The following is a 27941-nucleotide window of genomic DNA, read 5'->3' as shown; positions in this document are numbered from 1 at the left end:
TGGTATCTGAAGACACTGACGTTCTGTTACACATTCTTTTTCGATGAAATTCGTCGCAGAATGATACCTCAGATATCAAGAAGGGTCGAACATTGAGTGTCAATTTTTGGAGTCCTTGACAAGAGTTTCGCCACTTACGTTACTATCCATCCGACTATCCGTGTTCATGTAACTTAACAGATTCTTGCTGCAGCTATAGATCATTACCAGTCAAAGTTAAACAAAAAAAAATTGGATAGATTTCAAGGACGTTTTGTGTTGGCTAAACTCCGACCACAAGTTCATTGCATTCCGGGTTAGTAAGATCATCCGAATCATCGGATGTTCGGGAAAAAAGATATTTTAGTTACAAGATAAAGATTGTCGCTATCCTCGCTGTCCGGAACATCTTTTGCTGGCGAGAATAGGATGCTAAATGTCAATGAAGGAAAAATACATACGATTTGACAGTTCGGTACCCGACATATTTTGGACAGCAGAACAAAGGGAACCGAAGCGACAATCTTTATCTTGTAACTATAATATCTTTTTTCGGGAATTGCAAATAAAAAAGCAATAAAGGAACAAAATTTACTCCAAATAATGATCTATCAGTTTTAGCTCGCTGGTTCAACGGTCCAGAGTTCTTATGGAAGTCAGCTAAGCTTTGGTCTGCAGCGAAACATCGCTACGGAAGCACACTGCCGAAGGGCTTTGTACACATCTGCTATCTGCTGCACATCTGCTGTAGATGGTTATCGCTTTACCAATTGGAATCGCATCATTGGTCCACTGCATCGCCAGGAGCGAGTAATGCCGAGAATAACTTGCACCACGGGCTGTCTTTACCAATGAAAGCAGTTCTTAGAGGGAAAACGATGATTAGTGATCTCCCACCGCACACACATGCCTTTTATACCATTATGGGAATAGACCACTTTGGTCTTATGATGGTCACTATAGGATAGCGTTTCGAAAAACAATGCAGAGTACACGCAAAAAAAAAGCGTTCCCGAATTCGTGAACCAGCAAAAATACACCGTGATTTAATTCATGGATTCGGGAACACCAGTCACGTTTTCCAGAACGTTCCCGAATACATGACTATATTCCCGAATCCGTGGCTGTTGTTCCCGAAAAAATACACCGTGAACTCGATAGTTTACGAATTCATGAACGCTTTTTTTTTGCGTGTGGGCGAAAATATCGTTTGGCCGAAATGATTGTTTGGCAGAAAGGGGCATTTGGGCGGAAATGTCGTTTGCTGGATGGATTATATGGCCGAAAATATCGCTTTGCCAAACAATAGTGAACGTTAAAGCAGGAAAGTATTAACGTATTTTAAAATTTAAAAGTTGGGATTGAAAAATCAGAAATGAGAAGTGATAAGTATGATGTCCAATTTTTCATTTTCTCAAATCACAATTTCAGCCAAACGACATTTTCAGCCGGAAAACCTGCTCAGCTAAATGACATTTTCGGTCAAATGGCTCATTCTATCAAACGTCCGTTCGGTCAAATTGCAATTTCTACGATTGTGCACGGGGTACCTTCTATGCTTCGCTATGCTAATAGCAATGTCGGCCAAATTACCTATTCGACCAAACGAATTTCTTGACAAAATGACATATTCGGCCTAACAAAATTTTCTGCAAAATTGCCCTTTTTAACAAATGACCGTTTCAGCTGCACGGAATTTTAAGCCAAAAGACTTTTTCAGCCAAATGACCTGTTCGGCTGAACGATATTTTCAGCCATATATCCTGTTCGGTTAAATGACATGTCGACCAAATCGTTTTCGATCTAATAACCTTTTCGGTTAAAATGGATTCGGCTAGATTCGACTTTCGGCCAACTGACATTCGGTCAAATGGCTTTCGATCGAATGACTTTCAGCCAAACGTTCTTTCTTTATTTAGCACTCTACTGGAGATCGAGAACGTAATCAATTCGAGTCCACTGACTGAAATTCCCATCGACAGCGACGAACAACATTTATTTATGCAAATATTATAAGAGAAGTACTGAAAAGGTAGATTTGAGAATAGAAATTCGAATGAATTTTACTGTCTCACGAAGATCAACGCCACACAACAAGGTCACGCATAAGAAATTGGATAAACTGATTGCTCAAATTGTTGTTAACATTTCTATGCCGAATACATTAATAAGGTTTTACAGAAATTTAGCTAGATGTAAGAAAACACCTACCACCATGTAAAATTATGACACATTTTCCCCACATCTGCCCCGAAGTGTCAGCCGTGACATTCTCGTTGCCTTCGACCGAGAATGAAATATCTACCAACACGCGAAACACACAGAAATATTCATACATCTGTCATTCGACATTTCTCTTCTAGCCGGGTAGAACCAACATAGCCGCGGCCACGGCCCTTCCTCATCCACACCCACGGTCACAATAATTCTTCCCCATTGCTCCACCGCCATGCCACTCGCTTAACCCTTAAATGCGCAATGTTGTTTTAAAACAACAAACCGAAAATACGTTTAATGTTAATGATTTCAATGGCTATCCACGTTAAAAATATTTCCGACGATTTCTAAAAAAAATGCCTTGCGCCTTTAAGGGTTAAACAGGCGACGTAGGCATACAACCTGGGCTCGATCGTCGCGTCGTCGTTCGATGGAATGGAAGAAACGACAGTACAAGGAAGAAAGGCAACCAAAGCCAAGATAAAAGTGTGTGACGTGCTGCTCTTTTTTCGATTGCGGTTACTCATTTTCCCTTTCGTTTCGCGCTGACTCGTGCAGGTTCCCCGCGCGGGGGCCCACGACGCTTCTTCCGCGAGCGCGGCGCGGTCGTCGGTCCCCAGCCCAGCTCAGCTCGAGTCAGCACAACAAAACGGTTTTTGAATCGCGGCACATGCACATCAACGCTCTCACACAACGGCACCACGCTGCAAATGGACTGTGCGCGACGATGAGTGAGAAGTGCGGGGGCTTCCACAAGTCCCAACGTCCAAACAACTCTCGACGGCGATGCCGATTTGGTGGTGGTGTGACGGTGGGCAAACGTGTAGTCTTGGTTCAGCACACCACGGCAAGTCCAAGGCAATATATGCAGTAGGTGACTGGCGTTGGATCAAAATCTGGGCAGTATCAATATTGGAACACTTTTGTTAATTCATCGCGATTAGGCGGTGATTCCTCATTATCTGAAAATAATTGTGTTTCAGATGCAGCAATAAACATAAAACATTTAGATAGGATCGAAACAGCTCGGTGGGTATTCACGACACGGTTGACTAAACCTGCTTCATATGATAATGTATGCGAATATTGGCGGATATGACAAACAAGATTGATTTCAATGCAAAAGTAATAAGATCATTCAATATCTCTTACTTCAGTTTTTAATATTTTAAATATTTATCAGAGATAGCCAAAGCCCAGTGTCCGGTTGTTGATGCAGGACGGTCACCGAAAGGCGAATATCTAACTATGCCCAGCGGCGGGCGGCTGCGGTGGTGGCAGCGTGGTCGTCGCCTACTCAGAGAAAACGACTCTTGGTATCATCACCGTGTCGTGGTCGTCGGGCAAGTGCGCTGCTAACGAACGACACGATACAGCCAAATGGGTTTGAAAAGATGCCTTAGATCGGCCGTTTTTGTGGTGCTGGTGACTTTGCGCGCTGTTATGAAGACCGTCTCAACCGGAGCAGTGGACCTCGGCACAGCGAAAACGCAAGAGAGTGTAAATAATTTGGGCTTTGTTGTTGTGGTGGTGGTGGTGGTGTTGATTGTGGGTCCCCGTGTTTGCGAAGAATACAAAAATTCGAAATTCAAACACACATGGTGATTGCTGGTGCCGGAGCGGAATGGAATAAAATGCATATCATTCAAAACATTTCTTATCTCAAGTTACTCCTTTTCTTCGCGGCAAGGCAGGCGATTAAAAGTTTACTTGCAATGGGCACCGGAAAAGAACCGTCCGTTTGTTTGCAGTGCGGTGCAGCTTAGAATTAAATGTGGCGAAACGCTTCAGGGTGCTTAGATGGAAAATTTATTTCTGATAAAAGAGGGTCGTGTGTTTTTTAATGGGGCGCTACCCAAGTAAACACGCACGCCTTTGAAGTAACAACTTCAAGCAGTGTGCCAGATCATGAGGTTCACCATAGCTGTTTGGAAGCAGTGGATAAGGAGCCAGATAAAATTGGACTTGCCTTTTCCCGAACTGAATTACGCAGGATTCAGACTCTACATATTGACCTTCAAGAAAAGGAGGTCCGCAGACGTCCAGACGTCTCGCATTTCACGGGACAGCTCTGCACTAGGGTAGTGCACATTTCAGAAATGTTCGAAAATTCCAACTCCCATATGTCTATTAGCATCATTTTGATAATATAGGAGTCCTGGCAAAATTTCAGGCAATTCGGTGGCCATTTAGGGGTGGCGCGAGGTCAATTTATGTTTATATGGAAATTTGTATGGGAAAAACTTAAAATTTATTCAAATCCCCCTACAACTCTTAAATCGTGATGAATTCAAATAAACATCCCCAACCTCCATTTTTGGAGTTTATTTGAGCTTAACCAGTGGGTAACTCATTAATTTTGATTTATGTTTCCACTGCTACGTTGAGGCTAATTACACCATTTTAGCCATTTATCTCATATTCACGCTGTCAATAGAACCGTTCAACCCACTTATAACTAATGTGTTATCCGGAGGTCTCATTTATATAGTTTCCAAGAAGAGAGGTTTGGGCTGTTTTTTTGAATTCATCACCATTTGACAGATGTAGCGAGACTTGAATATTTTTTGGATTTTCCCATACAAATTTCCATATAAACATAAATTGACTTCGCGCCACCCCTAAATGGCCACCGAATTGCCTTAAATTTTGCCAGGACTCTTATATTATCAAAATGATGCTAATAGACATATGGGAGTTGGAATTTTCGAACATTTTTGAAATTTGAACTGCCCTACTCTGCACTGCATTTTATTCAAGTGTCCCACGAAACGTTCCGCGTCCGCATATTTCCAGATAATGTCCCGCAAAATACAAAAAAGAAGTAGTTTTCACTTCCTTTAATTGCGTGTTGTAAGACAGCCTGATAAATTTAATGCTGAATGCTGTAATGTTGAAATTAAAGGGTGCGTCTATGTCTCGACCGTATGAACGCTTTAGTCTGTCGTAGCCAACATGTTTAATTGGAAACCCAGGATTTATCGCAAGTAAAACAAAAGGTTTAAACGTGCTATTGCAATTCGCTAACGATAGTAATGGATCCAATAGTTGACAAGTTGACTGAAAGTTTTTGATGGACGGTTTTGTAGAAAATAACTTCGGAAGCTCGCTACTATTGTTGTCTTGCATCTGTCTCTGTACAAATTGAATTCTTTGGCGATTAACCATTTATTATCGAGTCGTTTTTGTCGGTATTGAATCAGTAATCTTGCATGAAATCTGTAAATTTCCATGCAATCTCAACAGCAGAGCAACCAAAAATCTGTTAAATTTGACATATACCGAGTTCGGCCGTTGAGAAATCTGCACCCAACCGGCGGATGTTAGGTTTTCTTACAATTCTGCATAAGAACCATAACAAGCCATGATAACAAATTTATCAAACTTGTATACAAGTGCGAGAAAACAGAATCGGGTAGGCAGCTCCCACACAGAAGTGATGATTTTCGCTTGCGAATGAGCGAAAAGCTCATTTTTTGTTGGGGACCGCACAGCTGCAAACAACAAGTTGAAATGCATCATCAGAACCAGTGCTCCCCGCGTTTGGAGCGTTTTAAAAGAAATTTATCATGAGGTGTAGCCCTCCGAATCAGTTTTTAATCATGACAACTTGCAAAAAAAAGTCTCTCGCGGTATTCTATCTTATATGTATACAGAGACGATAAGTGAGGGACTTTTTCATTCTCTTTTGGATTCAAACCCTGGGCATATGCAAAATCGTTAGATTCTTGTACAGAAAATGTAAACTTCTTATACAGATATTATGAGAAAAGCTTGCAAAAATGTATGGTCTTTTACAAAATTTGTATTAGAATCTAGCAATTTCGCATATGCCCAGTTCTTATACAGAATTGTTAGAAAGTCTGACACCCGTTGGTTGGGTGTGTGAAGTTTCGAAGAAATCTGGCATTTATTTAAAGTGGGTGAGAAAAGCACTTGAAGAAGCTTAGATTTTTTGTTTGCTGTTGACAATAAATCTGGGATAAGGGACCGCTCTCTAATTAAATAAGAACTTTAGGTGTAAACAGAAAAAATGTATGACAAAATCTGGGCTGATGGTTTATTCGTTCTGATATGTTGCCGTTGCTCAGCCCAATCAAGCCTTAAAAAGTCTCAAACACAAAAAATATGATTTTTGCTGACTAAGACTATTATCAGAATTTATATATGGTAACTGTACCAGTTTTGACCAAGTTCCTCATTTCGTCAATTTCTCGCATAACTCCAAAAGTGAAACAATTTTTGATGGTTTTATTAGCTCTAACAGAAGATATATCCTTTAGCTGTCGATTTTTTTTGGGAAAAATGCATTTTTCAGGGTTGGCCAAATTGGGCACTAAGGTGGCCAAAACCGGTACACTCCCCTAACATCGGTTCATGTATTCTTGACCGATGCACTATCATTTGAAACCATAAACGAAGTAGGGCTTTAGGACCCAATTGACTTTTAGCAAAAAACTTCTCGGAAATAAGATGTTTTACGAAAAAACTATGGAAACTGTTCACGCCTACAAAACATTAAAAAAAACATTAAACATGAAAAACACTTCAACATTACAAATCACCGACCAATACCGACGAATCTTGGCCTAAACAGTTTTAGTCTTTTTGAGCTGAAGGAGTTAGACTATGATGCTGATCCGCATCGTATGGCAAAGCCAACGCTTGGATTAAGCTGGAAGCAGGTTGCTTCCGCATTGACATTTCAGGTCTAACATCATCTTTCATAATAAATACTAAAACTGGTCTAACTCTCGTAGGCTCAAAATGAATAATTCTTCAACATCTGCAATGCATGACAATGACAAACGATTGTAATGAGGAGGTAAATTGTATTTAGTTTGCATGTTGGTTTGGTTTGGAGTAACAGTTGTAAAACGTGCTCCGCAAAAACTTAGAAATATAAATACAGAAGTTGTGTGCTTATTCGAGAGTCATACTTCTCGAAGAATGTTGGATATTTTAAAACAATAACGTCACCAAATCCTTATTTATACCTTTCTCGTGCATTAGATATATAAAAAAAAGTTTTGCTGACATTTTCCTAGCGTGTTTTGCTATATGAAAATCGTTATTTGACCATAGCTTCTGATTCCATAGTAAAATGGTAATTACCATTTTGGTACGTTGTATCATTTGTACATATTCTCAAAAGAGGTTAATTGATCTTCAATATTTTCCTTGGCAAAGCTCAAGCAATCACGAGCAGTGTTACAAAATGCCGTCTGCATGTCATTTGACTAATTCATCCAAAACGGTTTTGCCTTTCTCGTACACCAAGGTGCAACGAAAAGGTAATATATTCTCTTCCAAGACAATTTTGTGATAGAAGGCCCGGAGACCCATAGCGTTATATACCAATCGACTCATTTTGTCTGTCTGTGTGTATGTGTGTTCGTGTGTGTATGTATGTGCGCAAAAAAAAACTCACTCATCTTTTAGGCGCTTACCGTGATCCGATTTGCTCGCAACAAATTGGATTCGACGCAGAATCCTGTCCCATTGTTTCCTATTGTATATTGGACAGATCGGACTGTGAAATCGAAAGTTATGGCCAAATTATGATTTCTATACAAAAAACACGCGAAGAAAATCTCACTCAAGTCTTTTTAGTATATATAATGCACGAGAAAGGCACAAACACCGCTAGGTGGATGAATCAGGGTCCGGGACTCGCATGGTTCTGGATCACTCAAGCGTGCTTTTTTGATGGTGTTATACTTTTTACAACGGTGCGAGACCCGGAAGGAAGGTTAAGTTCTTGGCCAATTATACAAATGAATGCCAATGACATTTCACTACACTGATCAGGAGCACCACACAGCAGACTTAGAAGTTTACAGCAACTTGATTGTGACTGCATCTAGTCACATATGAGTTGCAGTAGCTTTGTGTGCTGTGCTGCTAAGGATGACACGTTCCAACATGTATTCTGAGTATATTTAGCACGTACCGTTTTGGTTCATTTAATGAACACTTCAGCACAATCTCAACTTCGAAGGGCTTTGTATTATGTGCTACATTATGTGCTATAGAAACATATTTTAAAAATTAGTCTGTTTCATTCACGAGCTGAAAGGTAAAACAGTAGAAGCAAAAGTATTAGAACGCTGGAGGCGTTGTTATCCCATACAGCTATTGTGGTCAACATGATTCAACCTTTACAACCTGATTTTCACGTTAAGTGTTACTAAATCCAGACACATATATGTAAGTTACTGTGATCTTTGTGCAACATGTTTGCTGCTCGGGTTTGGGCAGTAAATTGAATGTCAAATTCGTTCTGGTTCATTTGTTCTCAAAAAATGAAAAAAATATATTGATCACACGATTTACAGCGCCATTAGCTACTACTGGTATTGCTTTTAGATAAGCAAATGACTTTTTTTTTTATTTTTTTCATTCAAAAAACTGCTGTCTAACTAAATTTCCATTGATCGGAATCCAACGCTCGTGAAGTATGCTTTGTTCATATGCGAGGAGAGCGAGTGGAAACTGTCTTTGCCATTGAAGAAAAGAAATTTTTTAAATAGAATGTTTGAAGTAAGATTTCCTTGAGAATGGTTTGATATGTATGACTAGAAATTTCTTAAACTTTCAAACTACAGTCGCCTCTCCACGTCTCGATATTGCAACAAAATTACAATTTTTGTGATCATTTTCCAAGGCTCTCATAGATGTGAAAAATTTCTCCGCAGTACAAATAGCACGTGCTATCCAAGCATTCATCATTCACCGCCGGAATGCACCACGTGGCGACCAAATTTAAAAAAATATTTTTTTAAATAATTTTTCTGTAGATATGTTTTTCTTGGGCAACTATATGGCGCATATTTTTCGTTGCGATCAAAAATGAGCGGAAGAATAGATTTTTTTATGAGCGGTACAGTATTGAAGGGTCAAGAAAGGACCATCCAGATAGGGAGAGCTCGAGGAATGGATGGTAAATTGAAATGGGTAGCTGTATACCTGTAGCTTATACCTGTGAAAAACGACTACAAAACAAATGTCATTTCTTGTTGTTGATGTGTTTGTTATTTTCCAAAGATGGTCTAATAGTCTCAAAATATCGATCAAGGAAACCATCGACATAGGCAGACATATAGAACATGCACATGTAGAAAGTCAACTGAATTAAATATCCTCGTCATAAAGGATTTGCAAAAACTTTTGTCGAGTTCTAATGAATTTTTGCACAAGTTATTACTTTCATATGGGGTCATGATCTGACCTGTTATTTGGAGAACTTTTGCAGCAATCCACTTACAGCAAGACCATGTGTATTACAAATAAATATGCTAAAATGCTGATCTGCTATTTGATACCAACTTTCTGTACAAATGTAAACAACTAGAAAGAGACATTCGTGAAAGTTATCTCGAATTTTAAGTTAAGCAGAAATGATCAGAAATCCAATTCAAGCTTTTTGTCAATACAATAACACTCACGCGAAACCTTCCCAGGAAAAAGATTATTCTGGAAAATCATAAACAAACATGACTCTTGATTTCATGAATTACAAAAGCGCGTTTATTTATTGTTCTTCCAGAGAAAACTTTCCTCTTTCCGGCTCAATTTATAAACTGTCTGCAGCTGTCTGTTCATACTTTTTCTTTGCTGTTTTGCATGGCATTCTACGATGACAACGCCAAACATCAGGTTTTACTTTCAGTGTTTCGAATATTTTCAGGCTTGCGGTAGAACTTTGACAGCTGCTGAAAAACTTTGCGGATTCCGCAATATTTTTTTCCATTTTTTTGAATGCAATTTAATGTTAAGAAAATAAACCATGACTACAAATCATGAATTCATGATTTGTTTTCTCATACCCTATCAGCACAATTCACATTGATTCAGTTGCGGTAACTTATATATGACCAAATTCAGTCATATATGAGTATTAGCAACTGATTCACATCATATGTGTTGCTCGGGTAACGCGTTGATTCGTTATGGTTCACATTACCGACGGCTACCGTGGGGCATCGAAAACGGTACACATAATAACTCTAGTATATGTCAAAGTCTTCGTAAAATACGAATCTAATACCAATAAATAGTTTGTCGTTGATACAAGTTCCGAAGGGTCTTTATTTTAAATGTGCTCCACTTTTACGCATTGAATGCTAAGGAAACCATAAAAAATATGAACTAAATTAACACCTTCCGAATCGAAATTTTGGACGGATTTCGAATCAAAGGATCAAAACCTATTTTATGACTAAATAGGAGACCATCAATAGAAATGAGAATGCACATCAATTGCGCTACCTGCACGGATGTTTTGGTAGTTAAATATCTTACCAAATTTGTGAGCAGTCCTCGAAACAAAATGCGATCCCGAGCAAGTCAGCAAAAAGCTTTACGTTGCACACCTGAAGCTAGCAGAATTCTTCCGAAGTTTTGATTCTGTGATCGGACATTATTATGCCAGCGAAAAAATAAATCCAGCATCGAAATAATAAATCTGAGCTCCCCTTATCCAGAATCTGATTATAAGCCATTTGAACTTCCGAAATTGAATCTGGGATAGAGGGATGGTAATCAATGCCACTTGTGGCTACTTTCTCTCAAATAAGTCAAGCTAGAAGCCAGAAGCCAGAAATTTTCATTTAGTGGCGTTGGCTATACTTAGGTTTTCAGTTCGATATTTCAATTGAAATCATTTTCACTTACCGAAAACTGGAAGGATTTTCTGACGCAAACGCAATCACAACTTTACAAAGACGACATACTCGTTCTAAGTTTAGTTAGATTTCAGATAACACCGCCGTGCCGAGCATTATAGGTGCCGCTAATTTATGACCAAGGTGGAAAAAACACTAGTCGTAAAAGTATCATATTTACGCTCATGGTAGCTTTTGCTTTGACTCATGATTTTAGTCAATTCAGTCATGAAATCAAGAGTCATTATAATGATTTCATGAAATTAGTCTGACTGCATAACACTTCAGTAAAATGCCAATAACTTCGTCGGATAAACTTTAATCTTTTCGATTAAATGTGAATTAAATTTTGCAGAAGCTGGAGAGATTTCTTAGTTCTTAATAATATATAAAGCTAAAAAGATTCAAATTACATAATTCCTATATTGTATGGCGCAATTTTTCATAAAAATTGCAAATGGGTTTAGTACTGCCTAATAACTGTCTGATTTGGTTGAAAATGTATCCAGTGCATCACGATATCGAATAGAATGGAATAAGGGTTCTTGTAAAAGATGTTTGTCGAAGTGTTTTTGGGCCACCATGATAGAGTGGAGATGTGGAAAATTGTTGTAATTTTATGGTTGAACGGGAATGTTGTTTTACGTGGGGTTACGCCATTGTTCTGAATAAGAATATTTTTGGGGAACATTTCAGAATTTGGTAAAATGAGACCATCGCGATAAAAGATAGGTTTTGGAGGCGAAAAAGATGATATTTTTCAATGAATTTCTATTATTTTGTCTTTAATCGATTACAAATTTATTATTGATTTGTGCCCTATTGTACAACACTATCAATCAGTCAATCCTTAATCAGTTTCCACCAATCCATTCGGCTCATTAAATCCGTTGTTTTGATTGGTGGGGTAAATGGGTGCAAAAACAAATATTTAAACGCTAAGATAATAAAAAATTGACTGCACTTACAAGAGATTGCAATTTTAATACGTTATCAAGTCACAAAGAGCTAGTTGTTTCGATTAAGAGATCACTGGCTGCATCTGAGGTTGAGTACATTCTTAGAAGTGACGGGTTCTTCTTGATTCTACGTAGTCATATCATATGTCTACAGTTCGTACAGCCGATCATAGAGCTATCCCATTGTAGTTTTTTGAATTGCGTTTTGGCTTTGCATGGACATAGAGAGCGTCTCCAAGATTGCTTCAAAAGATACTATTCTCACCTTGGACCAATGGAATTGATTTTCTATCGGACATCAGAGGTAAATATTAAACTTTGATCTGCACATCCGTGTCCCTAATAGAAAATTTCAATAGAATTACAATAGAAATTATTGTAACCATACGATAAATTTAATTGTAATTACGGTAAACTATATTGTTGTTCACAATACAATAACAATGAAAAATATTATTTTCAACCATAAATTCTATTGTTAAGGATAGTTTTGCTGTAGAAAATGGAGGTTGTTAGTTATCTTAACAATAAGAAAACTGATTTATTTTCGAACAAATTTCTGTAATTACAATAGAAATTATTGTAATTCTATTGTCAACATTTTTCTGTCAAAAGATTTTATTGTACGTCTATTGGAACAACAATATATCAATTTATTTGGCATAATAGAAAATCAGTAGAATTCACATCATCAGTAGAATGTTCACCAATAAAATGTATTGTAATTTTATTATATTTTATTGTAATTCTATTGTATTTTTAATCCGGGGTTCCAATTCAAAATTGTTCAAACGCCGTTGGACGCTTGAAGGGAAAAAATGGAACATCGTGAAATCATCGGCACGCATTCCCGGCAGGCACCCTTCCATGCCCCAATTGCATCTTTAAGTTCAAATTATGGAAGAGTTTTGGAAAAATAGTTTTTCTATCTTTGGATTTGTAGCTTATGCCAAGAATACTGAAAACCTGAAGGCCGGTGGTAGAAATATTCTTGGTAATCTTGAACAGTTAAAAAAAAACTTTTATTTCCACATCATATTTGATAATGTAAATAGGGGTCAATGATATGATGCGCGTTGAACTGGACGTTATCCCGGTCATCAAGGGACTTTCTGACCGGAATGTCTCATAGAAATAGAAGTGATAGCAATTTACACTCAAATGCATTGGTTTGAGGTGATTCAGATTTCAGCTTTTTCCATCAGATTCCCTCGTGGACTACATCTGTAATCAACAAGTTTGATAAATGATAAGGTTTTACTATTATTGCCGCATTTATAATGCACAATATATCAGAAATTCGGTTGTGGGCACCTTTATTGGTTCGGTTATGGGCACCCTCATTTTATTGATAAATCATTCAATATCGTTTTAGTTGTTCCTTAACTTATTTTTAATAACGTTTTTATGCAGTTTTTATAATTATTTTGACATAATTGTTCGAAATAATGAGTTTATTTAATATTTTTGTTCTTTGGGCATGCCTAGTTACTATAAACAAACTTTTTGGAACAAAGCGTTGACCGATTTGCTTGCAACAAGTTGCATTTGACGGGGAATGCTTTCCCATTGTTTCCTTTTGATAATTGGTCAGGCCGGACTATGGGATCAAAATTTATGGCCTGAATATTATTTTTTGAAATGAACGAGAAAGGCTCTATTGCCGCTAGGGTGATTCATCAGGATTTTTTTGACTGTGATGCATACCAATAAAACGTAAATCAATGAAAAATTGAAACCCGTTTACCTAAAGTGCTAATTTAGACTTTTCTTATGTGATTTATTTCAACATCCTCCTTAATGCACTGAGGGAGGCATCATCACTGCTAGGCGAATTGAATTGAGTTTTTTAGCGTCTCCTGGCTTTTAGAATGAATAAACTATTCCTGTGTGTGTGTGTGTGTGTGTGTGTGTGTGTGTGTGTGTGTGTGTGTGTGTGTGTGTGTGTACAAACTAACCCCCACTGTCTGGCAGTGATGTTATGGAAGAAAGCTGTCTGTTAAAACAGTCAGATTTAATCCGGGAGTTAGAAAGTGCTAGCTCTACTGCAGTTCCAGTGACCCATTTCAGAGTGTCTGGTATTTCATGTCTACTCCGAGGTCACTATCACTAACAGTAAGCCCCGCCTGGTTATGCTACCGATTATCAAATGGATAAAGGTAATATAATCAAACTTCCGGATTCAAAATATATGTAATATATTTTGAATTCAGCGCGCATTTAGTTTTATTCATTATACATTTACTAGTAAACAAATTGGAAAGAGCTCACCGTGATCCTGCATCTCATAAGACTTCATTCTCGTGAATGCTATTTCCTTCAACGTCTTCTTCCGAAACCCTTGCACATCCTCCTCGCAAAAGCTTCATCCGCAAAATAGCTTCGGCCCCAGCGCCGTGCTTGATATATCAAACGAATCACTACTGCTTCCATCCTTTCAACACTCCATAGTACAATTTGCTTCACAATCAAAATAATTCCCAATTCTTTTAGTTTGATTGAATTGAAAAATTTTTCTTAGAATGAATAAACTATTCCTTGTCTTTAAATCTGGGTGGTTTTTATTCATGCTTCTTTATTTTTAGCTAAGTTTTCAAGGGTGCCCACAACCGAACCACAAAATGAAAATGTCCAAAAATGTCAAATTTTCTAAATTGTCAATATTTTTTTCCAAATCGATGAAATCATACTAATTTCTTTGCTAGTAGTAAGGTTATACGTTTAGCTTTTCATTGCAATGCAAATGTCGACATAAGATCAACCAGGGCCAATGTTATGGATCAAACAAAAAAGGGTGCCCACAACCGAACCTCTTCCCCTACCAATATAGAATTGTGACACCCATCTAACAATTTTGATAAAAGAATAATTCGCATCAGAATTCCTGTTTTGAATAACTAAATATTTGCTTTGCCGAATTTTTTAGTTGATTCCATTTTATTGATTGCGGCTTCCCTAGCAACACACATGTTCCACATAGATTGCTGCAACTTATATGTGACCAGATTTAGTCACAATTTAGTTGCTGCAACCATTATTGTCCAACTTGTGCTGCTCGGGTTAATCTTATTGATGACTAGCAGTGTTCATAAAGTACGGTAACACTTTCGCTTTATTCAGATTGACTTTACTAGCAATCAGATTGTTTATTTTTAGTATTACTGACAAGTTTACGGGACTTCTTTGAAATATTGATCAAATCACCGACCAAGCCACTCCAGATTTGTTTTTTTTTATCTGCCTAGTTTTGATGTAGTGCCTTCAATCTACCGACTAACCCACGCAAAGGATGGGTTTTGACTAGGTTCGATAGCAATTCCGACCATCGACCAACCCACTTCAGGGTCAATTTCGTTGACCCAACCAGATGCCGTAGGTAGGGGGCAGGTTTTCCGCCCATGGTCTAATTGACATTATAGCAACTAGAACCAATGAAAGTAATGTCGATTTGCTATAACTTTATATAAGCACAACTGATGCTTTAATACGAATGAGTTATAGCGAGTGTCAAAAATCAAAGTGTCTCTTTGATTGATTTTCGAGTATATGACGGCAATATAGCGTAGAACGATAATACGTTTCGTAACTCTAGAGCATGAATTCATGGCATGCAAGTTTTCGATTTGTTTTGAAATATTTATATTTATTAAATGTATACTCAGTCATACAACTTTACAACGAGTTTAATATCTACCCAACGTTTCGATACGGGGATTGTTTCGTTTTCAAGGGTAAAATATGTCTAATGTTTGTCGTTGTATGTTTGATCTAACTCGAACCGTCTATTTGTCTAATTCCCCGCACATGACATGGGAAGCACTGTGCTCCCAAAGCCATGTACAGACAATTTGACAATCAGACAAAAAGGAAATCCAATCTTTATGAATTTTCAGCTTGTTCTGGTTTGGATTTTACGGATTTCAAACAAAGATCTGGAAGTTCCCGTGACTTTGAAATGTTTTTTACAATACAGTTGCGGTTCACAATCCATTCAGTGTTGTGCTGAATCATTATCAGACTATAATGATTGCAATTTTCATGTGAGAACTTTTCACGTGAAAACAGTAGGCGAGTTGTCGCCGCCGACAACTTCTCAAATTTTGTACTCAAACGATAATAAACACAGAATTTTCATTCAAATATTAATCTTTACTATGATCAGCTAATTGTCAACAGTCCAGTTATATCTTCTATTTGGCGTTATGGTTTCATGGTAGTAAGGAAAAAGTGTCAAAATGTAACGGTAAGTGCTACAAATCAAGATATGGTTTTCAAACGATTCTTAATCGCTGGCGAGTTTTTATCACTTGATAATTTAAAAGTAGGATCGCGGGTGAGTTTGATCAAATTCGATTTTTTGAAAATTTGATTTTTCCCAACCCTATCATATATTGTTACTTGATCCAGCTTAAATAAACTACACCTTTCATAGATACTGAAGGTTTTCTCATCATGGTACAAAAATCTTGAATCAAGTGCCATAGCAATTATTTTCTTCATCGAAGACAACGTTGAGATTATTTTCTTGGCACCGGGAATCGAACCCAGCCACCCTCAGCATGGTCTTGCTTTGTCGCCGCGCGTCTTACCGTCTTCAGTTCATGTAACTGTTAATAAAACGTAAAAGTTACTTTGGATTAATGGATATCAATCAAACCAGAGGATAAGATTTTCCACCCGACCATAAATTATGGGAAACCTGAGAACACCTATCGTCAATAGTTTCTACGATGATTTTGTGAACCATTCGTGCTAGACAGTAAGGCTGTTACAAATCTTTCTACATCTGGGCTCTGGTCTGGGCTCGTATCAGCACAACGCGAAAACGGCTGAATAGATTTTCTTAATTCCTTCAACAAATATGTTCGTAATCGTTTCTGACGGGTTTGAAATCGTTTCTGACGAGTCGTATGGGCATTTTGCATGCGTAGTTCATAACGCGCTTTCTTGCCTACTATGCAGGACAACGTCTGCCGGGTCAACAAGTTTTTAATAAAAACTACACGGAGCCGCGAAACAACTCACTTTACGGTTCCTTTCACTCAAATCCGCCCTTGCGTGGAAGAAGCCAAAAATAAGTAAAATGCGAAATAATCCGGTGAGTACTTTGCCTTTACTCCCGTGTTGAACTTTCACCCACTATGAAGTTTCACCAACTCAAATTTATGTTATTTTCACTCACTCGAGACTATGGTGAAAACAACTCAAATTTGGCTTCTTCCATGGAACAGCACACGTTGGGTCGATGCAGCTCTCTTTGTTTATAATATCATTCATGAGAGGGAGTGAGAAAACTACCTAATATTGAGTTAAAAATTTGAACTTCGTACTCAAAGTTGAGTTCTTTAAACTTTTTTTTAGGTTCTTTATTTTTTCTGTGTATGGCCTACTGGTTTCCGAAACATCAAGGGGGAAAGGGGGATAATAAAAAACAAATTAAAAAAATAATAAAAAATATCAAAAAATAAATCCTCGGATTTGTTGAAGAATTCTCAAAATTGGCTTTTGTTGTCCCCTCAAAATATTATTTTCGGGCAAAAAAAAATCCGATGGGAGGGAGACATATTTTTTTAATATATTTGTATCAGCCTAAATGTAGAATGGTTTAAATAATGCTAAGTTGTGAGGCAGCGTGGTCATAGTTATTTGAAGCGACGCCGTTAAAAAAAGAGTTGCAATACGATGAGATGACAACATGGAGATGTGAACATGGAGCTCGCAGTTCTCACAAGCCTGAATTTCAAATCTCCCACGGGTCCAACGAAGACAAATGATCGCCAGTTTCATTCATTTCTCGTATATTTTCAGTGTTAACTAGGTCAGTCTCACGTTCGGAGAGTGTTTGGTCCATCTAATTACATTCCGGGGTTTCCTGAAATGCTGGTTCCCTGGGGAAAGTGACTAATTTTTTTATCGATTTTGAATCCTGGCTTCCGACGTGTCAAACTTCACGAGTTTAGTGCATTGAGTTACACTGTTCACACTTGTTCGTTTGTTGAAGTTCGGCTAAAACAGTTTCTATCTTACAGCCAGGAGTAGTATATATGAAATGGTATTCCCCGGAGCTAAAGCTAAGATAGCAACCCCATCCCGGTGGATAGAGCTAAGCATCAAAAATTTAGCGCAGACAGGGTTGGATACTTGCGCGTGATAATCATATCAAATTATTAAGCATATGCGGTATTTCGAAAAATTTCGTTTCAGGTGGTTCGAAACGAAATTCCGCGGAATTTCGCGGAATTTGAGCATGGCGAAATCAAATTTCTTGATTTCGTTTCGTTTCGTAAAATTACAAAAATTTCGCCTGAAAAAACTAGCTTTAAATGAAATTTAACGGAATTCAGCGGAATATCGAAACAAATTTAGACTAAAACCATACAGTCTCGTACGGTCGTGTATTATCAAATTTTTTGGCTGCGCCGCAGAACAAAATCATAAAGCTGTTTTCAAAAATTAATGTTAATTTTTTTTCTATTAACGCCTACTACATAATCCCATTATGAGTCGACAAATGAGCCGGTTCCAGCGAAAGTGGTACATAAACCATTTTTGCTGATTTTGTGTTTTAACACCACCGGCTTCTGTTTACAAGGATCTTGTAAGGAATAATTTTTGACAACTAAATCTGGAGATATGCACTTTTTAACTTCTGAGATATATCACAATGGCAATTTCGTTCATTCAATTTATGTTCACATAAATCTGCTGGTGTGACACATTAGCAGGTAGGGAGGTTGGAGTAAACGTAACGATACAGAAACTTTTTAGTGGTCGAGTGTAATAACCCTTCAAAAAAGAAGAAATAAACTACACTATCACAAAAATTTATTCAGAAAATTTAGTTGTTGAATGCAATCATGTATCGGTGGTTTGGAGCTTATCCCTTATGCAAGTCCTTATATGCACACGTTTGAAAAACGAAAACCTTGATTTTCGAAAGCTTCTTAAAATGCACATTCATTATCTTCTATCCAGCTGGATTTGAATTGAATGAAACGGAGGGTCTTCAGCCTTTTTGAGACCCAAACTATTGATGAGAGTTCCACAGGTAGAAAACTACTTCTTCGCTTCTAAACTATGCATGATGATTAAATTATATAAGGATAAAGCTTTTTTTAACTCAAATGGATAGCATTGAACTAGTTAATGTAATGAAAGTTTACAGTTAGAGCTTATTTTTATTGTTGAACGCTTTCTATAGTATACGAGTACTCTTACTTATTTTGTTCTCATACTGCGTTTAAAGCCAAAATTTTTAAGGTAAAGCTGATTTTATTTTTATTTATATACAATTTTCTCAGTTTCTGAGCTGAAAGAATAGTAGCATGATTTTTGTTATATTCTGGAACGTTAGTGACACCTCTCTGTCTCATCGTCTAACCAGTAGGACGATATATCCATTCTAGTGACATGTAAATGGAAAGTACCACTTTTTTATTCAGTAATGTAAAGAAACGTTTGGATAGAACTCATGGCACTGTTCTGGTCTTATGCCGGTTATGAGTATGCGCAACAGATGTTAGCCCTATTTTGATTTTCAATATGGTATTTGTCAAGAAACTTCGCATATTTCTTTTTACTACCTTTAGGGCTACATCAGTCATAACTTTAGTACAGTTTAGTTGCAGAAAATTGCAACTTTGAATTTTATTTTCGAAGTTTTTGGAAAAATGCGTCCTGGAAAATTTATTCAATGTGACATGTACCACTTTCGCTGACACCGGTTCAAATACTTCTTCGGTATTTTGTTAGAAATGTCCAACAGAAAAAGAAAAATATCTTCAACTATTCTATACAATTTTTTTTCAAAAGTTTTCCGATCCGACTCAATATTTAAGACGTCAGGATCAAAGTGTAAATATTATCAGATATGAATTAGATCAGTACAACTTTATCAAAGAGGCAATGTCATGGAGTGATTCCTGAAAACTTTCCACGAAGCACATGGTTTTACGTTGGATTGATTTGAAACACGGTTTTCGTCTTCGAGTTTTTAAAATAACTTTGTTTACAATAAATATTTAGTCGCTTACCAAGGTGGTTTCACATGAATTACTTTTTCAACAAACTTAAGATTCCTTTCTCGTGGCACTCACGGAGATGCAGAGCATTCCTCATAATCTCATAATCTCATAATAATGAGTATCAAACTAATTTTCCTCTCGTAATCCTAAATTGACTGTAATGGCGTGAGCGGCTCATACTGTCCATAGCAGCTGTTTCTTGCACTCAATTGGAGTCGATTGAGAATGAAAATTTGACAACAATCTTTGCATGCATCATATGCACAAACACATATACAAGGACAAACAAGCAATAGCTTGTATATAAGACTATTGTACATAAGACTATGGGTCTCCGAACCTTCTATAAAAAGGTTGAATTTGGAAGGAAATTATATCCTTTTGTTAGAAATTTTTGTATGAGAAAATTATTTCTTCATGCCTGGCAAACCAAAAAAATAAATAAAAAACTGCGATTTCTGAAACACAATCTGAAAGACATATCTTTGTTCTTTTTAGATGTGTGCTAATATCAATTCTCTATCTACGTACACTATATTCGGGTATTCTGGTTTTGATTTAGCTCAATACCATAAAACCACGCTGATGAATGAATATAAAGCATGCTTCAGCATAATCACATAAGTCTTAAATGAAATATATTTTTTCAATCGGAATACAAAAAAATCGCACAAATCCTATATTTCTATATAAATACATACATACTTACTGATATAAAGCTGAACTGATTTAAAATTGATCAGATTCGGGAGCACCCACTCCACGATGAATTCCTTTGAAAGCGAGACAACAAATTCTGGGGTATTACCTTTTCGCCAATGGTAAACGGGAACACGGCGGCTTATCACAGACTGCTTCATCTGTTACTATAATTTTATTGGTCGCAAAGCAATTATTTGACTTAAAGAAAATGAAATCAAAATACATGAGTGGGGTACTCAGACAGAAAGTATTTATATTTTGCACCAATCGCCAATGAAGAATTGTGCAGAAACATCATGAGAGCAATTTACAAAACTAAGTCTTTGAGTATGGAACTAATATTTCATTACTGTTTTTTGGTCCCGTTCATTTCTAGTGGACGGGAATTATTATCACTAACACGATATCGCGCAAAATAGAATTGCCAATTCACTTTAAATCTATGTGTTTGTTGGAATTGCAATTCACTTCAAATTAATTACAATTTTTAGTGAATTGAGAACGGTGAGTACCATGACTAACAAATCATTTATCTTCTACAATTGAAACTAGATAGAAAATATCCGCATATGTTTTCATGTAAGTCTTAAGTCTTAAGTAAGTCTTTGAGTGTACATAATATAAAATCAATTCAATAAAAAATCCGCGGAAAAAAAAAATTTCGTTTCGTTTCGAAAAATTTTGAATTAAATGGACGTTGATTTTGTATCGTTTCGAAGTCTCGAAAGTTAATCTATTTTTCGTTTCGTTTCGAATCAACATAGACGTTTCAAATTTCGTTTCGTTTCGTTTCGTCAGGGAAAAGTGTCTTATCGCATACCCTTACAAATTATACAAAAATCTAAGCAAATTTGAAGAAGACAAGTAACATTGTTTCGAAAATAGCAAAGTGTTACTTGTCATAAGACGAGTTTGTACAATCCCATTTTAATTTCACCACTTGATTGTACTTTGACAGATACGTATTTCGACCTCAACAGTAAGGTGTTACTGCTGCCAACTCGTCAACAGATTTTCCTTGCTGTAATTCAAAGAACACAGAATTTTATTTATACAATAGCATTATTTTCCGGCATAGGTGACCGGCACTGTTATTTAAAATTTTCATGTTTTAGTTAACAATCTGATGAATGAATCCAACCGTTTATTTGAAATATTGTGCACCTATGTATGACAATCGGAATCACATCAAATGAATTTGACAACAGACCAGTTGATCTTTTCAGTTAAACAATATATCTCGTTTATTTCTTATATTTATGGTACACAAGCTGGCCCGCAGAACAATTAGCCCAAAATCAATTAGTTGGCACAACCATTTTTTTGTATCTACAATTTAGGTTCTGACGTTTGCTCTGCGATTCGAAGAACCTCTCCCGGTCCCAAAAACCTCAGCATACTGATTTTCACGTCGACCGGTTCAGTAAGGTTAAGCGTCATACAGACATAAATTCATTTTTATGTACATAGACGATTTTCCTGATTTTCCTAACAAAAATCTACATTTTTCGACGCTTCTAACTATTTTGAATATCAGAAACCGAAAATGAAAAAAAAGTGGTACAGTTTGTACCGGCCCGATGTTGGTCCGACAATGGGCGAATTTTAGGTGACTTTTTGGTACCCAGTTGTCTCTGAAAGTGACCGGCTTAGATAGTGACAGAATATGCCGTGTGTGACCCCAAAACCCGTCGGAAGCCACGATCCTGCCCTACGATATTGTTTTTTTTTTAATTTGAGAAAACACTGATACACTGTTTCGCATTTACAGAATTTATATCATGTTAATATAATGTTAACAATGACAACCAATGCTTCATTTGATTCTGTGTCAGCCTTATTATCAAGAGGAATTCTATAAATCCAAATTTCTGCTAAAATGCAACCAGACACAAAGAATATTCAGACCAAGTTGATCTTGACACACCCCTGCTTATAATAGAGCCAAACATGACAAATCCGTTAGTATTATTATTTGAAGTATTAATCAATGTTGGATTCTCTCAAATATTGAGAGTTTCTGTATTCTTCAGAGCGGCAATTGATAGGCTGACCAGATCATTTCGGTGAAAAAACGGTACAAACGCACTCGCGAAACGGGACATGTCAAAAAACCTTGTGACAAAATTCAAGAGCTTTGGAAATTAAAAAAATGTAAATTTTTAAAATGTAAAATGTAAGAAATTTAAAAAATGTAAACAACTAAACTACAAACATTTCACTCTTCAACGGGGCGCGGACAAACACGAAGGAACAAAAAAACGCATTTTCCAAAATATTCTAAAAAAAATTGGATTTTTGATATTTTGATTTGAATCTACTCTTAAACATGCATTCAGGATTTTATTACTGACCAATATCAAAAACTTTTCCAATACTGCCTACTTTCCTACATAACTGGTACCAAATAGTTTTTCATGAAAAGCTCCTAATTTTGAGAAAACCCGCGTTAGATGTTTTTCGCCATACAAATTTCTGGCGGTTAACTCATGCTGGCTATTTGCGCATATACGATAGCGCCTGGATGTGGAAGCGGCGGGTAGAAAATCAGCCACTGCCAATAATTCATTGAACATAACAAAAACTAGTCAAAGTACTCTGCCTAAAGCCGGTCTGAGCATTAGAGAGATAAGAAAAAATAATTTGAAGTAAAAAAAATGTCAAAGGACAAATGCGAAAAGAGCTATAGGGTAGGATTATTGATTTCCCGTGCTAAAATCCTTCTTCATGAATATAAGTGAAGGAAAATCTGCGGATAAGAATATCAAGAATCTCAACAAGCAAAAAATATTTTTTAAATGTGATTTTAGGTGTTTCCAAAAATATGTGAATAAATGTCAAATATAAATTGATTTAAATGCCGCTACAAGTAGCATCACACATCGGGAATTTCGTTCATCGATTTTGTTTCCATGTGCTTCCAGAAATGCGGGGCTCATGCAATTTCGTTGTGAAAAGTAAAACAAATCCTGGCTAATTTTTAGCAGGTTTACAGCTTGGCCTCTTAGAGATTTCTGACAGGATTGTATTTTAAATCGGGCCGAAATTCTAATTTTCTACAACGGAATCCCATAGATCCCGCCAACACATATGGAAGCGAAATTTTCAGACAAGCTCCTGATCTGTAAACTAGCCTTAAAGAACGTGATGACCGAAGTCCGATCAAAAAATTTCCCTCGGTTTGAAACTGCCATAAACTTGATTTTGTTCATTGATTTTATAAATTATTTTTGACCAAATTTTAATGCAGAAAAATAAGCAGACACAAGTCATTGAAATGAAACTGAACGAATAAATCTTCCGTTGTCACCTGTTCTCATTATCCTTAAGAAAAGTCGATCCATGCAAAATACATAAAGGCATAGACAGCAATATTTTAAAAGCAACACTAATTTTTCTATGGGTTTCATCCTCTTTGTTTGTATTTGGCTTTAGATTCCTGCCTAAAATATTGAATTTGTTAGAATAATATTTTGGAGCACTTTGGAAGAATCAACGGAAAAACGGGACAAATTGAGGATTTTTTCAGATTACGACGGGATAGCACGATAAGTTCTAAAAAAACGGGACTGTCCCGTTAAATACGGTACGTATGATCAGCCTAGCAATTGATGATTAAGGTTACTCCTGACGGAGTCCAAGTTTCAAAGCGCTCGCGTTTTCGGAGGCACACCACTCGATACGGAAGCAACGCACAACTGTCATTTTTATTTTTTCACGCATGCTGCGACGCAGCAAAACTAAATCAACAAAAATGACAGTTGTGCGTTGCTTCCGTATCTAGTGGTGTGCCCCCGAAAATGCGAGCACTTTGAAACTTGGATTCCGTCAGGGGTGATCTTAAGGCCACTACCATGAATCCATGATTTAAATTCATCTCGAATTGAAGCACCAATTTTATCTCTTCTTCTTGCAAACATGCATAGGCAGTAATATAAAAAAAATCACAAAAATCAGAAACGAATCGAACTGCTTTTCAGTTCTTTGTTTTTGGGTAGGATTAACTTGCAAAAAATATAGTAGCTCTTAGATGAAAAATTCCAGTTGGAATGTAGAGCCATTGAAAAAAAAGTCTAAGTAGCAGGTTCCCTAATATGAAACATGACAGTTTAACAATGGAAGTAAACAGAAAATCTATAAAACAATTACCAAACCGTGTTTCAGTTTAAAATTCTGTGAAACCCATAACAGATATCTGCAAAATGAGTGTAAATACGGATAAATTAGTTCGCAACATTATAAAGAAGATATACTACCAATAGACGAGCAAAGACTTGTTTCCGAGAAAAACGTCCTGCCCTTTGTTTTATCTTTGATTTTAGCATTGAATAAACATGAACACATGCATATCGTTTCATTGTAGTTTTGGTGACCAATGAAACATCACTGAAAATTCTTGAACCGCTGAAAATGAACAACTGCTCATACCTTGTGCACAATTCTCGACTATATTAATCAATCGATTGGCGAAAAAAGCTTCTCCTTTATTTATTCATCTTTCCTTAGATGTATAAGCCCAGGGTATTATAAAGGCTGATACCATCTTTTGAACTGTTTCTTATAAAAGGTAAAATTTAATCACTTGTAGCAAAGACAATGTAACGCCGGTATCGAGCAAAACTTTTGCCGGCCAGCAGATTGCTCTGCTAAAAACTTTCCTCTCCATAATCAGCACTTTCCATGGATTATTTATAAGCTTTCTTAGTATAACCGGCGCTACCCACTGCGGAAAACTGGAGCTGATTGTTAAGTCCGATAATAAATAACCATAACCTACAAGATAATACACAATAAACCTACAATTTTCTCCTGCTGCTACTGGTGCTGCTGCTGCTGCCGATCGGATGGATCTGGTCAACCTGGTGACAATGGGGGGGAGATGATTCCACGTACCGATTCTCTACCTTCGCTGATCTTTGACGCTTGTTGGCGGTGGTGTCGTTTTGGAGCTAACAGCCGCTTCCGCCGATCAATTGCTTCCGCTTTCCACTACCTTCTCTTTTAATATAATTTTTTTTTCGGCACCCAACCTCGGCGTCGTCACACTTTCTACGCGGCGGATCGCGGATGCCTCTTTAAAATATTTACGATTTTCTCGGGAAATTGATTGGAATAATTTTTCACACACTGATTCTTCCGCGCTGCCAAAGCGAACCCGGCCGAAACAGAGAGGGGCGATGATTTTTCTTCTGCTGCTACTCGCGCTTCGCTGCCGCTTTACGACTGGTCGAATTTTTTTACGGCTTTGGCTAACTTTCGTTACTTTTGATGAATTTTCATGAGAATTTTTATTCACTCGTTGTCGAAAATGGGAAACACTCTTCTTCTGATTACTTCTTCCTCGACAAACCAACACTCGTTATCAACACTTCTTATTTTTTTCTTGAACTGAGTTATACGGCCCTGTAGAGGAAAACTAAGAGGACAATCCACTGTTAGTCGCGAATTCGAGCTTTCTTTTCGCGTCGTTGGAGGAGTCCGATTCGGTTTTCTAACGGTCGGCCGTGTCTCCCGTAAATTGCTTATTATAATTTTTTTTATTACCCGTCTTCAACCTTTTCGACCTTCTACTTGTCGTAGAAATTCTCATGTGGCATGAAGACGACGGAGCTGGTGATTGCTGGGAACGACGATCACACGAACAGTTGGCGGTGTCCAGTGCAAGCGATCGCGAACTATGCTTCTGTGTATCTATCGGTTCCACTTAGGCAGGTTCGTTTGTCTGTGCTTCTAAATGTGTGTCACTTTTATTGATACGCGCAAAGCTACACGCTGTCTCGTAGATAAACGGAAGCTAAACAAAAATACTCGGATTACTCAGATTACGAGGAAGGGAAACAAATAAATGGAATCGACTAAGCGGCTTCTTCACAAACTTTGCGCAAAAATCGTGATCGCTTTTTCCGGCGTTTTTTCTTTCCTTTTTGGGCAAAGATGGAGCGTTTATTTTGTTTCCTCTTTTCCGCTGGTTGGAGACAACACACTGAACTTTTTCGGCTTCGTCACGAATCGGCCTTTCCGTTTTTCTTCTCCTGCTTGTGACTTTGACGATAAACTACTCGAAACGGTTTCTTCGAAGCAAAGATTTTCCGGATTTTCTTCTTTTCCGCAGCTTAACGCGACTTGGTGTGTTTTCCTCGGCGGCAGACACTTTAAGCGTTTTTCGATTTTCACGCGTCTTTGCTGTGGCCAGTTCTTCCTCCCGGTTAGAATAGTAAATATTTACTTTTTCTATTTCTTGATTGCGGTAAGAGAGAGGTTATATATGTGTAATATATAGTAGTATATATATAATTCACCGGATTTACATTAATAAGCAATAAGCGGCAAAAATTTCTGCGGGGATGCGAAACAGCGCGACCTTCCTTAAACGTTGTCGCTCGTAGACTGTTCGAACAGAAAACTCTAATTTTATAACTGAGCGCAAAAAGTCTCGCTGGTTTGTCACGACGAAGCTCCAATCGCACGGCGCACACACGCTTCTCCCTTTCGATAGCGGTACGTATCCAGTATCGTAACAGGCACTCACCCAGACGAACGCGTGGATCGCGAATTTGCTCGAATCCTCTCCCCGGTACCAATCACAGTCCAGCGGGCTCTCGCCAGCCAGCACGAACCAAACCTGCGTTTCGTGTGCAGCCGAACCACGACGAGCACGGGTGTGTGAGTGTTTAGGGCCGTTCGTCGCGCGGGCACGAGCACGATATAATAAAATTTATCCATAATAAAGCGCCCCTGACGTGCACTGGCCGGAGAGACGGTGCACTCGCTCGCGTGTTTTGCATCATCTGATAGCGAGAGAGGGAGCATTATTCTCACTTTCTTTTGTATTGAACACAATGGAACCACGTGTGGGTATAGTTGCTATAAAACATATACACGCGGGCTGTGGAACTCGTTCGCCATAACAAGGGGACCCCCAACGTGAGCTATCGGTGAGAATGTTTTCCACTGTGAGGAAAAACAACCATAATGATGGGAATCATCGATGGAAAACTGTGGATAGTGCAAGCGTAGGCCGTCGTGTGGAATATATGCCGATTAGTGCTAGAGGCAAAATGTTTTATCTTTGTGTCTTCTGGTTTGTTTATGAATATTTTCAATACGTTTTGGCCAGCTGTTGTGTTTCAATATAACACTTTATTGAACTAAAGTGTTACTTGAGGTAGTTGATCTTTAAATTTCTAGTCGTATGATAAATGTTAATTAAAGAACAAATGATTCTGTCTTAAATAATGAAAGAAGTGGAAATAAAAGCTGAATAAATTGATAGAATAGGGAAACTGTTCAGTTTAAAAAAAGACTTTTTCCCATAATAGAACAATTTTTATTCGCCATTATTAACTACAAGGTTTCTTGGCCAAGTTTTAATTTTGAGGCTGTTATGTTCAGAG

The 27941-nt window shown here is 37.5% G+C and overlaps 1 protein-coding gene across 1 annotated transcript in view; it reads right to left on the bottom strand.

The window, feature by feature from the left end:
- The window catches only part of LOC134220944 (protein muscleblind-like), a 666328-nt gene extending 639408 nt beyond the window's left edge, over window positions 1-26920 (bottom strand). The window contains exon 1 of the mRNA XM_062700101.1: window positions 25348-26920. The gene's annotated coding sequence lies outside the window, so the exon portion shown is untranslated. The remainder of the gene's footprint in view (window positions 1-25347) is intronic.
- Between the last annotated feature and the right edge of the window lie 1021 nt (window positions 26921-27941).

The sequence above is a fragment of the Armigeres subalbatus genome, chromosome 3 (genome assembly GCF_024139115.2).
Source record: "Armigeres subalbatus isolate Guangzhou_Male chromosome 3, GZ_Asu_2, whole genome shotgun sequence".
Classification (NCBI taxonomy): domain Eukaryota; kingdom Metazoa; phylum Arthropoda; class Insecta; order Diptera; family Culicidae; genus Armigeres; species Armigeres subalbatus.
Note: the sequence above shows the minus strand (reverse complement) of the source record. Positions and strands in the feature narration are given on the sequence as shown.